Raw genomic sequence first — 15,010 nt, forward strand, 5'->3', positions numbered from 1 at the left:
GCTAGTCCTTGTAAGGCTCACCCACATTGCCACAGAAGGTCTCAAAGGTTTTAGAGGATGAATAGACTTGTAACTTGTCTCAGAAGACACTGAAGATGTTGCATGGTGTAGCTATAGGCTGGGGATGGATCCCAGCCGCCTCTCACCACACCTGTGGTTGACCACAGTGATGGGGAATCATTTTAGCATCTCCGTTTCATCTCAGTGTCCCAGGCAGAAGGAAGAAGAGGAACGTTTATGTTGACTGCAGGGAAATTCAGGGCTTACAATTTCAGTCTGCTTCATTGAAAAAACTTCTGTACATATTTTCCCCGCAATCTCTTTCTGGCAGTACTCAAGAGGGGGATAGGTCTGGTACCGTATGACAGTCCTCCCTCCCTCTGTCCCCATCCTCCTTCCTGGGGAGGCCCTGGGCACCGAGGAGGACAGGAGACAGCCCTGTGTCCACCTGAGAGCTTGCTGCGCGGACATACGCCGGCAGGTTTTCAAAACGACCTTGAGATGGTGTTTTGACATCCTGCAGAGCCCAGGGACCGTGTTCCACTGTTGGTCTGTGGGTGCTGATGGGACAACTGGTCCTGCATGGACCTTCCTTGTGGTGGGTGGCTGGCGAAGGGGGCAGATGAAGGGGCAGAGGTGGAGCTGTAGGTATGACCTGAAATCCCCCTGCAGATGCTCCCTGGACGTGGCTATGACCAGGCAGGAGAAGGCCAATACAGGGCCATCTCAGCTGCAGCGTCTAGGCTGAGACACGACTGCTCTCCTTCGTCAGAGAGGAACAGGGAAACTGGATCCGCAGTAAGTTTATAATTTACATTTCTCTTTTTTGGGCTGTGTTTGCAGTTTGTAAAGCCAGTCAGACACAGCCTTCCTGAGCAATGTTTTCAAGAAAGGATTATGACTGCATGAAGCATTGTTCTGGAATCGCCTGTTGTGCCTACCGCCAATGACAACTCCCTCAGCACCTTTTTTTTTCCTCTCTGACATTTCCAAAAAGAGCAGCTGTGCTGCCTATGGTCCCCTGCGCCAGGGAAGCAGTTGCTGATGTTATCCTCCCCTCCCTTCCAACTGCTTTGCAAAAAGCGCTCCTTCCAGGTCTTCCAGAATAGTCACGTTGCAGAGATCCTCACCCTTGCAAGCCAATGGCGAGCTGTCAGGTCCAGCGCTGAGCACAGAAATTCGGGTGACCCTTGATTCTGCATCTTTAGCAACACTTGCACGCAGTGTCAGAGCTCGGTTTCATGTCCCAACCTCTTCTGTGCTTTTAGAAGGTAGACGGGTGTCTGTTATGTTGATTCCCCTCTCTCCTTTTTGCTAGAGATGCTGCGGTATCGGAAGGGGAATAAAAGAACCGTTCCTACGGTAGGGGTCTATGGGACTGCTTTTATTCTTACTGCTTTTTGTGTTATGGCCGTTTAAAGAACTCACAAATGAGCCAAATCTGTGCTGTGGGAGACACTGAACAAGGAGATAGTAAGCCCTAAGGACTTCTTATTACACATGAAATACAGTGAACCTGTAACTTGTTTCCAAGCTGTGGCACGCTGAGGGGTAGACCCTGGCTCTTGCAGAGCTCCAGAGCTTGAACTACGGGACAGTATCACCTCCAAACTGATCCTGAACCACCGCTAGACACGGCTGATCAAAGGAATCACCTTTTATGGAGTTAGGTTTGTCTATAAAGGTAGAAAAGTCTGCCTACCGAGCTGGGAGATGTTTTTTACCCCCAAAGTTTTATTAGGGCATTGATGTTAAAATGATACTTTTAAAACATTACTTAACGGAAAGCAAGCTATAAAAGGATAGAAAAAAATGATCTATTTTTCTCCCAGTAGCAGAAGGATCTCTTGATTTGCTTCACTGTGTTACTCATGTCCATTGGCATGAATGTCTGTGCTTCATTATGCCTGATTCTTTGCGGTCTAAGTGAATGGGTAGGTACTTTTGCAGACTTGAAAACAAGCTGTAATTGTACAGATACGTTGATTATATATTGTCACTACCTATTGTGAAGAAAGGAGCTCAGGAGGCAGAGCCTGAAGTAACAGCGTGCAGTGCCATCGAGAAACTAACACCCCATACTGGCACTGAGAGCTCACACAATTTCCGTTTGGTGCCCAGAAGAAAGGGCAGGGAAGAAAGGACAGAAGTTATCCCCAGAAAGGTGGTTTGAGCACACAGGGAAGTCACTCTGTGATAAAGCTGGGTGTGAAGTGACAGTATGGTTCTTACTCTAGGGTAGCTTCTCCGGTGAATACTCTTACTCTGGAATAGTGATGTCTCGAGGGAAGCTATTCTCAGATGTGTTTCTACACATACAGTAGACATAGTGTGGCTGGGGTATGATTCCACAACCACCACAGTAAAAATGTACTTCCCTGTTGCAGACATGCCCTTAGGAAGAAGCACCATCTCTGGAGGCTGATGTGGTTAGCCTTCGCAGAAGACTTTGTGTTCAATTTTGGAAGGTCTCCTCAATGCTGGTGTGTAAGTGCTCAGGAAAACCTCCTGCACGATGCTGTTACATCTTGAATTAGCTTTTACAAAGAAAGAAGAAATTAATTTGCCATATGGCTGTAGTTCTGTTTAAAGTCACTACATTGTTCGGAATTTCTTTCCTTTTCTTCCTCCTCCTCCTTTTCCCTCCATATTGCACCATTATAAACACACAGTACTGAGCATCTGGCTTTGCCATTCCAGGAAACAGATTTGTTTCAGGGGAAGTCAAGGAGCTCTTCAGAAGGTACGACCAGCTGAAGACAGGTAAACCACCAAGCACTGGTCCAAAGCATTGCAAAAAGATACTAAAACAGAGACCCATGTCTCAATTGCTAATATAAATATTTAAATGCGCTATCAGTTTTGTTTAGTCTGTCTACTCAATTTTTTTTTTTTATCCTCAATGTTCATGTCAGGCTGGGGCGAGTATTTTGGAACCAGAGAAAATTTTCTCATTGTAGCTAGGAGATTATTCTGTGTTATAAAGCGGGTCAGTTTGGCTCGATGAGCCATCTGCATTGACAGGCTGTTGCCGTAATATTTCCATGAAGCAAGCAGGATTTGCTTTATGTATGTCTGAATCTGGGCTGCCAACATGTCCAATGCCCCCAGCATGCTGCTGTCCACTGGACGCTAGTGTAGATGTCCAGCTGGAGATCCCGTCTGGTGTTGATGGCTTGGGTCACCTTGAGTCATGGTGTGGGTAGCGCCTTTGCTGTGAAAATTAGCAAGTGGTGAGGCACGGCGTGAGCACGCTGCTGGAGGTCAGATTGCCAGCTCCCTTCTGAAGGACTAGGGTCACCTCGGTTTGAAGAAGACAGATGTAATTATCCCCCTTTCAGAGCCGATAATGAACTGACAGTATTTCCTATGCCACCTTGGTTTTCCTCCATGGGGTCCATCATCGCTGATAACGAGGCCTGAGTCTACTTAAATTGTGATGTTAACAAAATCGAAGCCTGGGCTGGAACAGCCTCGGGCACAGAGGCTGGCTGAGTCACCCAGATGCCACAACCTGTCACAGAGAATTCACGATTCGGATTAATTTCAAGGCAGCCTTTCACGCAGCAGCCTCCACCCATTTCGTGGGAGCAGCAAGGTCAAGCACGATGTGCCCTCTCTGAGGGCAGCAGGGGCAAGGCCACCGGCTTGGATTACCTGGGGGAATGTAATTGCAGCTCATGCTCAAGGTTCAGGTCTCCAAACCTGCTGCCCAGGTTTGCCCGTGGTATTCTAGGTGCCCAGCTGCATGCGTGATGTTTATTTCTTAATTTCAAAAGCAGAAATACTTATTAGAGCTTGAATATTGGAATTTTTACAGCTGCAGTGCTATAAAATGGGAAATGAAAGAGCAGCTTCCTAAAGAACATTTTGGTATTTTTTTTCTGTTACCTGTATTTTAGTAGGATGAGTAGATAAGTTAATGTGTTTTGTAACAGGACAGTATGAGATGACTGCCTCTTACCCTGCACTTTTTTAAATTAATTGAATAATTAAAGAAAAAAAACAGAGTGAAAACATTTTTTGTTATTCATACTATGCAAAAATAGCACAAAATCTGAGAGGGTAGAAGGGACTAAGGAAAACTAAAGCAATTTATGCATCTGCAAACTCTGGAGTATGAAGAACCAGCAGCCTGAGCAACTTGGGCTTGAAGTAAGATATGGTGCAAAAGCTGTTTACTCCTTCTCCTACTTTTTTACTGTGAGAACAATCATTCACTGGAATAACATCCCCAGGAACGTGGTAGATTTCCCATCACTGGAGGTTTTCAAGATGCAGTTGGAGATAGTGCTAGATAATCTCATCTAGGCTCTCTTTCCTGTCACAGGTTGGACCAGCTGATCTTTTGAGGTCTCTTCCAGCCTAGGCCATTCTATGATTCTGTGATCCTTGCCTTTGTCAGGGAAATCCGTTTTGTGTTGTCGGTAACACGGCACCCACTTCTGAAGGCATCTTTTGTAATTAAGGGGTTCCAGGACTGGATTCCTGCTTCCACTCTAGTTTATGTATTTTATCCCTTGATTCATCATCTATACCCCGGTGGTCTAAGAAAAAAAGGCAGAATTTCATGGAGAGGTTCTCAACCTGTATCTGAAGTTTCTAAGGCCACTTCTTCAGCTTCAGACTGAAGAAAGGCTTGTGTGCCTAGATGGTATTGCCAGGTTTTCCCCAAGATACCGGTTGGGCTAACAGAGGCCAGTGCCTTTTCTTCTCAACCTTTCCTAACTCCAACCGAAAAGCCACAGCAGCCTTTGAAGGAGGACCCAGATTCACCCTCCCCAGGCACCAGTTTTCCATTCGCAATAGCTTTGGGCTCCCTCTTGCTTAATGCTCCTCTCTGAACAAGCTTCGGCAGGAGGAGCAGAGATCGGCCTTATCCCAACTTGATGTGAGCTTTAGTGGTTGGAGCACTCCTGAAAACCGAGGTGTGAGGGTGTGATCTCCTTCAGCCTCCCTTGCTAAGCAAGTGCTGACAGTGGTCCATGAGTACCAGGAGAGAAAACGCACAGCTACATTTTTGGATGCTCTGTATGGTATTGAGTGCAGCACCGTGTGCAGGTAGCTATGTGGGGAGAAGGCTGAATGGACTGGTCTCTTTTCAGATTTGGCTAAAGGAATTCAGGGTGAAAGTATTTCTGATAGTTCTATCAAAAAATGATGATTCAAAAAAAAGTATTCTTCACAACATTTACAGCGTAAGCGAGCATTTCCTACCCTGTGAGCTTTCGGAAGACTGTAAACAACATTCCAGCCATACTTGTGCTGTGGCTGGATATGGACTTTCTGGAGCCTTTAACTGCTTTTACAATGTGTGTTTATTTTAATGGGTGGGTGAAATATCTCGCTGAAACATTTAATATTCAGCTGGGTGGAACCCTTAAAACCACAAGCAGTGAAGTTTTTTGCATGCCCAAAGGGTTTGGGGAGTTTTGTTCTGAAAATGAACTCATAACATCCCTCTGACCCATCTTCTTCCAGCCATATGTGCAAAGGAGAAGACTGCAGAGCCAGGAGGTGTATAAGCCAGAGTGGTGTTTTTCTAGCAAAATGTACTGTAGGCTATGTTATCTTTACAAAAATACTAGTGTAATGTGATATTTAATCAATAGTGTGACTTCTGTACTTCTTATGACGTTGTCAATCCTTCTTCAGGCTGAAATCCTGGAAACTGAACTCTGTGATACGCCAGGAAATGTTGCGCTCTTCCTTCCCCACCCCTGCAAGGAGACCATGTTGGTTTAGGGTTTTAAGACACAGTGATTTGTGAGTCACATGCGGTTCACTTCTTATAGGACTGACTCAGGGTCTTTGTTGAAGAACACTTTGGATTTGGCAAGACAGGAGAGCTGCAAGAGCAAATGGGATACATTTGTGACATCTTAAGATGCTGCTTAGTCATGGTGGCGGAGATGTTTGCTCAGCACTCAGCTGGGCATCTGACAGGGATCTCTGTGGTTTTTCAACTTCTGAGAAGGCGTGCCGAGACCTCCTGTTTCTGACCTTCCTCAGTAGGAAGCAAGTCTCTATTCAGAGCTTGATGTGTACCAAGATGTGTTAGTGATGTTATTTAGATATCGATGCTGACCTGAATGGGACCTTCTGTGACTTTTGGGTCACTGAGGTCAGAGGCAAGTGCCAGAAGAGGTAAAGCTGTGGGTGGAACTTCATAGCACATTCTGCTGATACAAGCGTATAAAGACAGCATTTGTTATTTACTGACTGCAGCCTCATTGTTTCCTGTAATATCAAATTCTCGTGGAGAACATACTAGTAAGTCCAAGTCTTGGGTTGAAAAAACACATTGAAATTGAATGCAGCACTCCTTTTTTATTATTTTACATCTAGAGACGTGCATGTGTCACTGCTTTGTGCCAACAGAAGCCTCAAACCTGCTCTCAGTAGTGCTGGCTCATTGAGTCTGCGACACAGCAGATATTCTAATTAGTTTAATTTTAAAAAGAAATGTGTACTAAGTATGTGCAAATGCAAAGTTTCTGTCTGGCAGGCTCTTTGTCTGTAGCTGTAAGAATTGGGTTACGCTGATACTGTCACTCTTCTTAAAAAACCAAAACCCCACATCCCATTGAAAGCATATTTTCCTCACTGCATCATAAAGTTTTTGTAGCACAGGTGGGGATAGTAGGAGGGGACGGCAACACAGAGATACTAAGTTCCAGGACACTAGTTATACCTGTGGAATATAGTCCAGTGATCAAGACACAGAACAATAAACACAAAAACCTCATAAATCAACAGATCGAATGCTTGTTCTTGAAGCTGCTTAAATGTGTATCAACATAATTTGAAAAATGCAGTGTATTGGATTGTGTGGTATTATGAGGTGCAACACTGCAAAGCTTTAAGAATGTCTTTGTCCTTGCACTTGTTATTTTTGTCACAGATAACTGAATTTTAGCAGCATTAATATTTCTTGAGCCTTTGTACATATATGCTGTGATTTTCCTTAGGCTTGTTTTTCAGTTAGGGTTCTGAACGAGGAATATATTCAGTGATCCTGCTGCAGTTTCACTACATACAATCTCAATTCCTACTGTAGAAAGGTTGTATTATTATTTTATTGCTATCAGGCACAATCAGCGGGCAAGACTGCCTGCAGAGTACCAGTGCTGTTCTTTGAGTGGTCTTGGATGGACTTGAAAACCAGCTATGGAGCTGACAGCTGCTGATGGCAGGTCTCACATTGCTTTCCAAATGCCCAGCTGACACACATCCCATGCAATTTCTCCCCCGTGCACGCGGTCTGTAGATAAAAGAAAGAACAACTATTGATAAGTACCCAAGTTTTCCACGAAGAAATCTCTCGGGGGTCTTCTTAATTTGTGTTTTCGCACATTCTTTTGAAACAATGTTCAAGTTTTGCTCTTCCTCAAGAGTAGGGAAGACTGAAGCTTTTAACTGTGTTGTTCAGAAAATTATGCAATTCTGGAAGGTGATGAAAGCACCTGGTAAAGCTTTCATCAGGCTCCACCTTCACTGAAGTCAAGAGGAGTCTTCAGTACTTTAGGACTTCAATATAGCACTTGAACAGGATTAGTGGGTTTAAATGATGTGTTATATGTTGAATGCTAAAAGCACTAGAAGCCATCAGCAAGGTTTCCAGGCTCTCACCAGCTCAGAAATGCTAGGCCCATAGGTCTTATTTTTCCCTCTCATTTTGCTCTGAATTTCCTACCCAGGTACTCACAGGTTCCTTGCTATGCCAGTACCTGAGCACCTATCAAGAGTTAGAGGTCGTGTGCTCCTCCTCTCTTTGCCTTGTTCATGCCAGCTGGTGTGAGTAGATTGCGTGAGATATGCAGGTTACTCTTGGGGAGCTTCAGTATTTAGCTGAGTAAGTCCAGCGTAAATAAATACTGCTGTTGTTTTGCGTCATGCAAGATCACTCTGGGTCTGTACTTCTGGCCACTAACTTCCCTGTGATGAAAAAAGTTTGTTTGTGGTAATTTAGGAGCAAATAATGATTAATAGGCTGACTTCAGTCATTCAAACTGGTCAATTCCTCATCTTTGGCTACGAGGGCTACGAGGATGGTGAGGGGACTGGAGCATCTCTCCTACGAGGAGAGGCTGAGGGAACTGGGCTTGTTCAGCCTAGAGAAGAGAAGGCTGAGAGGGGACCTTATAAATGCTTACAAATATCTGAAGGGTGGGGGTCAGGAGGATGGGGCCAAACTCTTTTCAGTGGTGCCCAGCGACAGGACAAGGGGCAACGGGCACAAACTGAAGCAGAGGAAGCTCCAGCTGAACATGAGGAAGAACTTCTTCCCTCTGAGAGTGACGGAGCCCTGGCCCAGGCTGCCCAGGGAGGTTGTGGAGTCTCCTTCTCTGGAGATATTCAAGACCCGCCTGGACGCGGTCCTGTGCAGCCTGCTGTAGGTGACCCTGCTTCGGCGGGAGGGTTGGACTGGATGACCCACAGAGGTCCCTGCCAACCCCGACCATTCTGTGATTCTGTTGCTCGAGGTCTGCTTGTGCTCTGCAAGCATTACATTTAAAGGCAGCATTGGAAAAGGTAGAAGCTGTAGCAGCAACCCAAGGCCATGCCTTATGTCAGCAGTGGGAACAGGCTGCTGGTGCCCTCAAGCATGGGTGGCTTGGGCACAGGTGGGGAAGGGGCAACAGAAGGTGAAGCCACAGAGTCAGTTGTGAGTATTTGCTGCTCTAAAGTAGTGGCTGTTTCAGGTACAATACAGAAGCTGTGCTAATCCATAAAAGAAGTTGGCATTTCCAGCCCGTATGCTGACTTGCCCATCTCAGCTGTCTCTAGCAATTTACAACCCCGTTCTCCTGTATGTAAGACAGCTGCGACTTGTTGGAGCGGTTTAAGACTAGAACTTGAAGCTATGCTTGAACCTTCAAGAGAAATCAGTACAGCTGTAGTTTCAAAATGAGCAGTGACAGAGCAGTGGCCTGGAAGAAGTGTCAGGGGAGGGAGAGAACATGAGCTGGGCCAACAATGTGTACACGGTCCCAACAACAACTGGGATCATTGCACAATAATCCCAGTCATGATTTTTGCCCACAACTGCAGGCAACTAGTATTGTTTACCTATTTCTTCCAATTCCCCATTCCCATGATAGAGGTTAATGTGCCTTTGGAAAAGATTTCATAATAGAAGCTGATGATGGTGGCTGAAATACAACTTTTTTCTTTTTAAAGAGAAAGGGAAAAAAAGCTTAAACACGACCATATGTTACATGCTGCTTTGGTAGGTTGTACATGAAGTTTAAACTCTACAGTTTATTTAAGAATACAAATGTGTTCCAAGCCCTTTTAACTCTCCTGAAAACTAGTAGGAAACCTGGAGATTCCTCCCTTTCCTCGGAACGAGCAGTCAAATTTAAAATGGGGATTTGTTTTCCATTGAATGCTTGTTCAGTCTGTGTCTGGCACCGGCTGTCTGTCTGTCGGTAGTTTTGGGAGCTGTGGGGACTGAACTCTGAACTGCAATTCCGTTCTTCACCAACGCCTGTACCAAAATTTCTTGCTCCTCCTGCTCAGCAACCGAATCATGGAAATGGGGGTATGTCGCTGTAGCTAATGACTAACATAGTAATTATAAAGTATGCTCAAGATTATTTTCCTCATATGCTTACAAATCCTTTTTTTTTTTTAATCTGGGAGAACTTTAATTCCCTTTTCTAGTTGTGCACCCAAATTCGTACAGAGTAGCTGACATGGAAGTGTGAGTATACAGATACTCCTGCACATGGTCCTTATATAATATACAAATATATTTTGTCTGACAGCATCATAGTGCAAAAGCATTGTAAAAATGACAGCCGTTTCCTGGGGTCAGAGCTTTACAGACAGGACACAGCACGACTTCATGCTTAGTTACTCCGGCAGTTCCAGAGTCTGTTGAATTACGATGGCTTCATTGAAACAAAAAGCATGAAAAAATCTTAGGAAACCATAACAGGGACATGAAGAAATTAAACTGGAAAAAAGTAGTTATTTGAGAGGTTTTTCCTATCTTGTGAGAAAGTATTTAAGCTAAATAACTTTAACTTAAAGAATAAATGTTATGAGGACCTTTATAAATATTTATAGAGTAGTAATGCAGAAAAACAGAACCACTGAATCTACTACGGGTTTATAATTTAACAAAGGCTTCTGGCTGGCAACAGAGAGCAAATAGCATGAGGAAATCTCCCTGACAGTTAGGTGGAGCAGCCATTTGCCTCCCCTGAACTTCTACCACAGCTATCTCAGTGCTGACACGGAGAAGAGCAGCGTTCATGGAGGTGTAGGGTGGTGTCGCTCACCTTAGGTGGAGCAGCCATTTGCGTCCCCTGAACTTCTATCACAGCTGTCTCAGTGCTGACACGGAGAAGAGCAGTGTTCATGGAGATGTAGGATAGAGTCGCTCACCCTCAACCGTCTGGAGGCAGCAGGGATCAAGCAGGGATCCCTCCCACAGCCCTGATGCCCCACATCTCGGGAAGCTCCCTCTGAAAGGCTTTTGTTTATAGGGATATTGAAGTGAAAGAGTCATAGTAACTGGGACAATTTCCCACTTAGGTGAAAAACGAGCATTTTTTCCCCCCCAAACAAGATGCAAACCTCTGACACTGGGAGATCGTCAAGAAGAGGATACCCAAGCGCATCAGTGCCAGGGTACAGGGTGCACAGAACAGCGGTGGGGAGCATCTAGAAATGTTGCTGGCATTAAGAAGTTCAAGTGCAGGTGCAGAGAACAGCCTGTTTCCAGCTGCATGTTTAGACAAGGGTTTTGCAGCCCGACTTTCAGCAAACGTTGGTTGGAAACTGTAATCCAGGAGTTTAAGCTTTGCCTTTTAGAGGGCTCATCCCCTTCCTTATGAATATTGACTAAGGTTCAACATAGGCAGGACCTTCCTAGCCATAGCTGGTAATTACTGTAGCTTGAGGAATTCTCTTGACATGACACAATCCTTTATAATAAGAAGAAGAGGCAAATGCATATGAAAAAAAATAAATCAGGTACTTATTTATGAAGCTTTTTTCACATGCAGCATTCGTGCAGTGGTTAATCCTTGCAAGAACTTGGAATTACCAAAGAAAAAGCATTGCTGTTAAGCGCTTAGTTCCAGGATTAATTTTCATATATAGCAAAAAAGAGGAATTTGGCACACAGGACCAGGATTCACAGAAGCCAGATTTCTGAGCAAGGATGGTAAAACATCATTGGGTGTAAAGAGTAGCAGGGTGTTGGTCACGTTCACTGCTGAAGGTAATGATGTCTGTGGCCTCTTTAGCACCGGTGTTGTCGGTCTGGAAGGGAGATTGTGCGTTTGCTGCATTTTGGCTTAGATCTGTAACATGGGATTTGGTTGGAGTTCAGGTGCCTCGCTCCTTTTTCGTTCTTGGTTCCAGTTCCTGCTGCACGGTTGGCAAAAGATCAGAAGACTTGGTGTAATCTCTGCCTGAGAACTGCCCAAGTCAGTTCACCCCCTTATGATGGAGTTTCAGAAAGCTTTGGAGTTTAGGTGTTTGGCCTGAAATCTGTGTGGTTGGTATTTGGGTCGTGTTTGGGTCACTGCTGATGCACACACGGTGCGAATGGTTCCCATGGGGCAGGAGTTGCCACCACCTTCTTGTGAGTCAACCTCTCCAATTCATCCCTCCCCTCTTCCTTCCTAGACAGGGCAGGAGCCTCTCACCAGGGTCTCACAAGCGAGGTGACCAGCACCAGCTCATCCAGGATGCTCCTTGTTTGTCACCTTCGGTTTCTTTAAGTTAGAAGAGCTCGTGTGACAGGGTCGAGGTGTGACTTCTGGTCACACCTCACTGATACTTCTGATCTCGGCGTGTGTCAAGCCCACATTGCACAGGGGTGAGACTGCTTGCAGCCAGGGCACAGCTGAAACATACTTGTCTACCCTACTCAGGGTTTAGCTTCGGATCAGCGATGACAGCCCATTATGCAGTATTTTCTTCTGCTGGGCAATCCTGAGTGCCTTGTACACATTACTCTTAATTGCACTCAGACAATGCGTCCGCTGCTGCTGCACGAAAGCCAAGCAGCACCGAGACGTGAGCGCGCTGGATGGGAGGTTGGGAGAGCACAGATAGAAAGCAGGGCATTTTTAAAAGAGCAAATGCATTGTAAATATATACATACATTTTTTGCCTGTGATATTATTTCATTTAGATCACTAGAAGTAAAAAAAATCCACTCAGCTGCCTTGTTTATGTTTTGCCTTCATGTTTTGCCCCTGTGTCAGCCCGGGGAATGAAAATCCTCGAGGTCATCCCCACTCTCAGGCCCTTCTTCGCTGTGCGAGTCGGGGACGCTGCAAGGAAAACGCATCTGCTATCAAACCACCATTCTCATTTGACTTTGCAAATGATATGGAAATGTTTCTGTTGGCCTTGAGTTTGACCGAAGCTTGTTTTTACAAGCGGTAGGACCAAGTAAGGGGTTTTGGATCTCCCGGCTCCAGCCCTTGGGATGCGCTGCTCCGGAAGCCTGGAGCACGGATGTACTCGCTGTCCGGCGCGGCTGAGAAGGAACATAAATCTGTAGTTCACCTTGGCCACCAGACAGCGTTGGGTCCACTTTCTGCCTGGCCTAAGTTAATCAGGTATCCTGCTCTTCCAGCTGTAAATCAGGCAGCTGATTAATAATCACAGTGAGAGAGATAATTACTACTGGGATGTAACTGTTTTATGAATCTCTCTTTTTTGGGAGCCAAATCCAACCATACAGAAGAATGTAGCTGAGACACTATAAATATGATTCCAATTAGACAGTCATCTCTGCTGTTTTCTGTTATCACAGCAGTGTCAGCACAAGGAAAACAATGAAAGTGAAGTTATGTTGTTGCAGATTTTATTACGAGTTTGAGGGCTTGGGACTTTTTTTTTCTTCTTCAAGGACACTCTGTTAATCTGAAGAAAGAGGACTTGATTTGTGTTCATTTCTGCCTGCCATAATTACTTAAGAAATATCTTCAGTGCTCATGCTTGAAGAGCTTTGGTTCTCTTTTAACTATTTCTGGCAGAGTTAGAAAGCTATGCCTTGTGCTTTGTAACATGACAACTTGTCTTCTCCAATAAGCCACATCTTAAACTGCTCCAGCCCTGTCTGCATTGAAAGCAACTGTCCTCTGTTCATTGCTGTTGGACTGATGCTGTTCACTGGGCGTCTGCAGCACAGCCAGCAGCAGCGAGTGAGGACTCCACAGAAAGGGAAGGCTTTAGCAGGGAAGAGTAGATGGGCACCAGCAGCAGTTAAATCCATGTAGCTGGGAAACTTCGGGCAGAGCCACTTCTGACCTTCATGTAGCCCACCAAAAATAAAAAAAAGATCTGCATCCGAGGACCTGTTCACAAGGCTGATGTTCTAATATCATCTACTGAATCTTTACTGGCATGGTGAAAACAGAGGTAAATAAAATAAAATGTGAAGTAGGAATATCTCTTATCACACACTGAATCTTTGCAGGATCTCTGTAAGGCTGAGATAGTCTTTTGAGAACAGCAAACAAATCACCCTGAAGCCATTTCTTTGTGTTCATTTCATCGTGTTGGCTTTTTAGACTATTTTTTAACTATTCTGTTGAGCATCCATAGGATCGATTAGTCAATGTGACCTTACGGCCAGTGGGAGAGGTCAAGGATGCGTTCCCAAAATGCTATGTTGGAGAAGTTTAGGTGGGCTGCAAGAGGGGAAGGCCTTTGTGGTTCTGCTCCCTAGCAAATATAAAGGAGAGCATCCTGCCTTGGTGTGGGATGCTGAGGGGGTGAGGAAGTCTCACCTCTTTTGGGGAAGGAATAGGAAAACGCCTGCTGCAGTGGAGGCAGGAGAGCTCATCCCTTACGTTTGAAGTGATTATTGTTGTGGTCTTGTCATGGAATAGCTGCCCCAAATAGCTTTTTGTTGGTCTTTTGAAATAGCCGACCAACCTTTTCTTCCATAAAAGTATTTTCTTTTAAGACACCTCATTTTGCTACTGAAAGGTTTTAGAAATAACTTCTGCCACAGCTGTTCCCATCCAAACCTTACAGCATGTACAAAGCCCTTGCACAGTTGCATCAACATGATACAGTTCAGGTTGTTGGGTTTTTTCCTCTCTTGAAGATGAAAGTTGTCAGAAGAGGTATGAGGTAAATGATGGTAAACCATAATTTAGTGCTAAAAAAAGTTTGTAATTCAATTGTCTCTCATAAAAAGCCAATGCCATAAGAGAAATTAAACTGTTGTTCCGAAGCTGATATAGAAAGCTCTGTGACTTGTCCTCATCTCATCTTTCTGTCCCAGGAACTGCTTCCGTAAACCATTCCTCTTCCAAGGCCTCTGCTCTGTGTACTACTTCTTTTTCTGACACTTAGCCCACTAGCATTGTGTACAGTATGTATTATGCATTGCCTTTTGTGCACGCCATATATTACGAAGAGCTGTCTATCCCTAAGGGTTTCTGCAGCTATTTCTGCGAGTTCCTCCTACAGGGCACTTCTGTGAAAGTCATCAGTTGACTTCACTATGAAGAAAGAGACAATAGTAACTGAAAGTAGGCCAAGCTCATTAGATCATGATTAAAAGGCAGATTTTTTTTTTTTTTTAATGCAGTGAAAGAGCTTCTAATGGGTCGGCACTGGGCAGAGGTGGTGCTGCAGAAAAGTCACAGGTCCCTGGACCACTCCGTCTCTTCAGTTATTTTATGGCTTTAATTAAATACTGACTCATGAAGAGTACAGCGACCTTTAATTTCATTCAAGTGACTTTCTTAAACAAGTCTGAAGACAGAAATGCCACGCATGGTCTTGCCTTTGCTGTCTAGGATGAATCTAGAGCAGATAGGCAGGACCACAAGTAAGTTGTTTCAAAGCAGACTTGTAATTTGTCTCTTACAATGCTGTATATTCAGCTCTTCTAGAGGAAGAATTTCCTCCAGAATTAGTTTAGAACCAGCCTTGATCTCCCCAAACCGGTGAAGTCCCAGGTTGGCGCAAGGACCTTGGTCTGAGGTCTGAGGACCTGCACTCGGTCATTTGGTGG

At 44.8% G+C, this 15,010-nt stretch overlaps 1 protein-coding gene across 2 annotated transcripts in view; it reads left to right on the forward strand.

Annotated features, from left to right (window-relative positions):
* Positions 1 to 15,010, forward strand: part of LNX1 (ligand of numb-protein X 1) — a 64,684-nt gene that overhangs the window by 14,435 nt on the left and 35,239 nt on the right. The gene's annotated exons all lie outside the window — the stretch shown is intronic.

The sequence above is a fragment of the Opisthocomus hoazin genome, chromosome 5, assembly GCF_030867145.1.
Source record: "Opisthocomus hoazin isolate bOpiHoa1 chromosome 5, bOpiHoa1.hap1, whole genome shotgun sequence".
NCBI lineage: Eukaryota > Metazoa > Chordata > Aves > Opisthocomiformes > Opisthocomidae > Opisthocomus > Opisthocomus hoazin.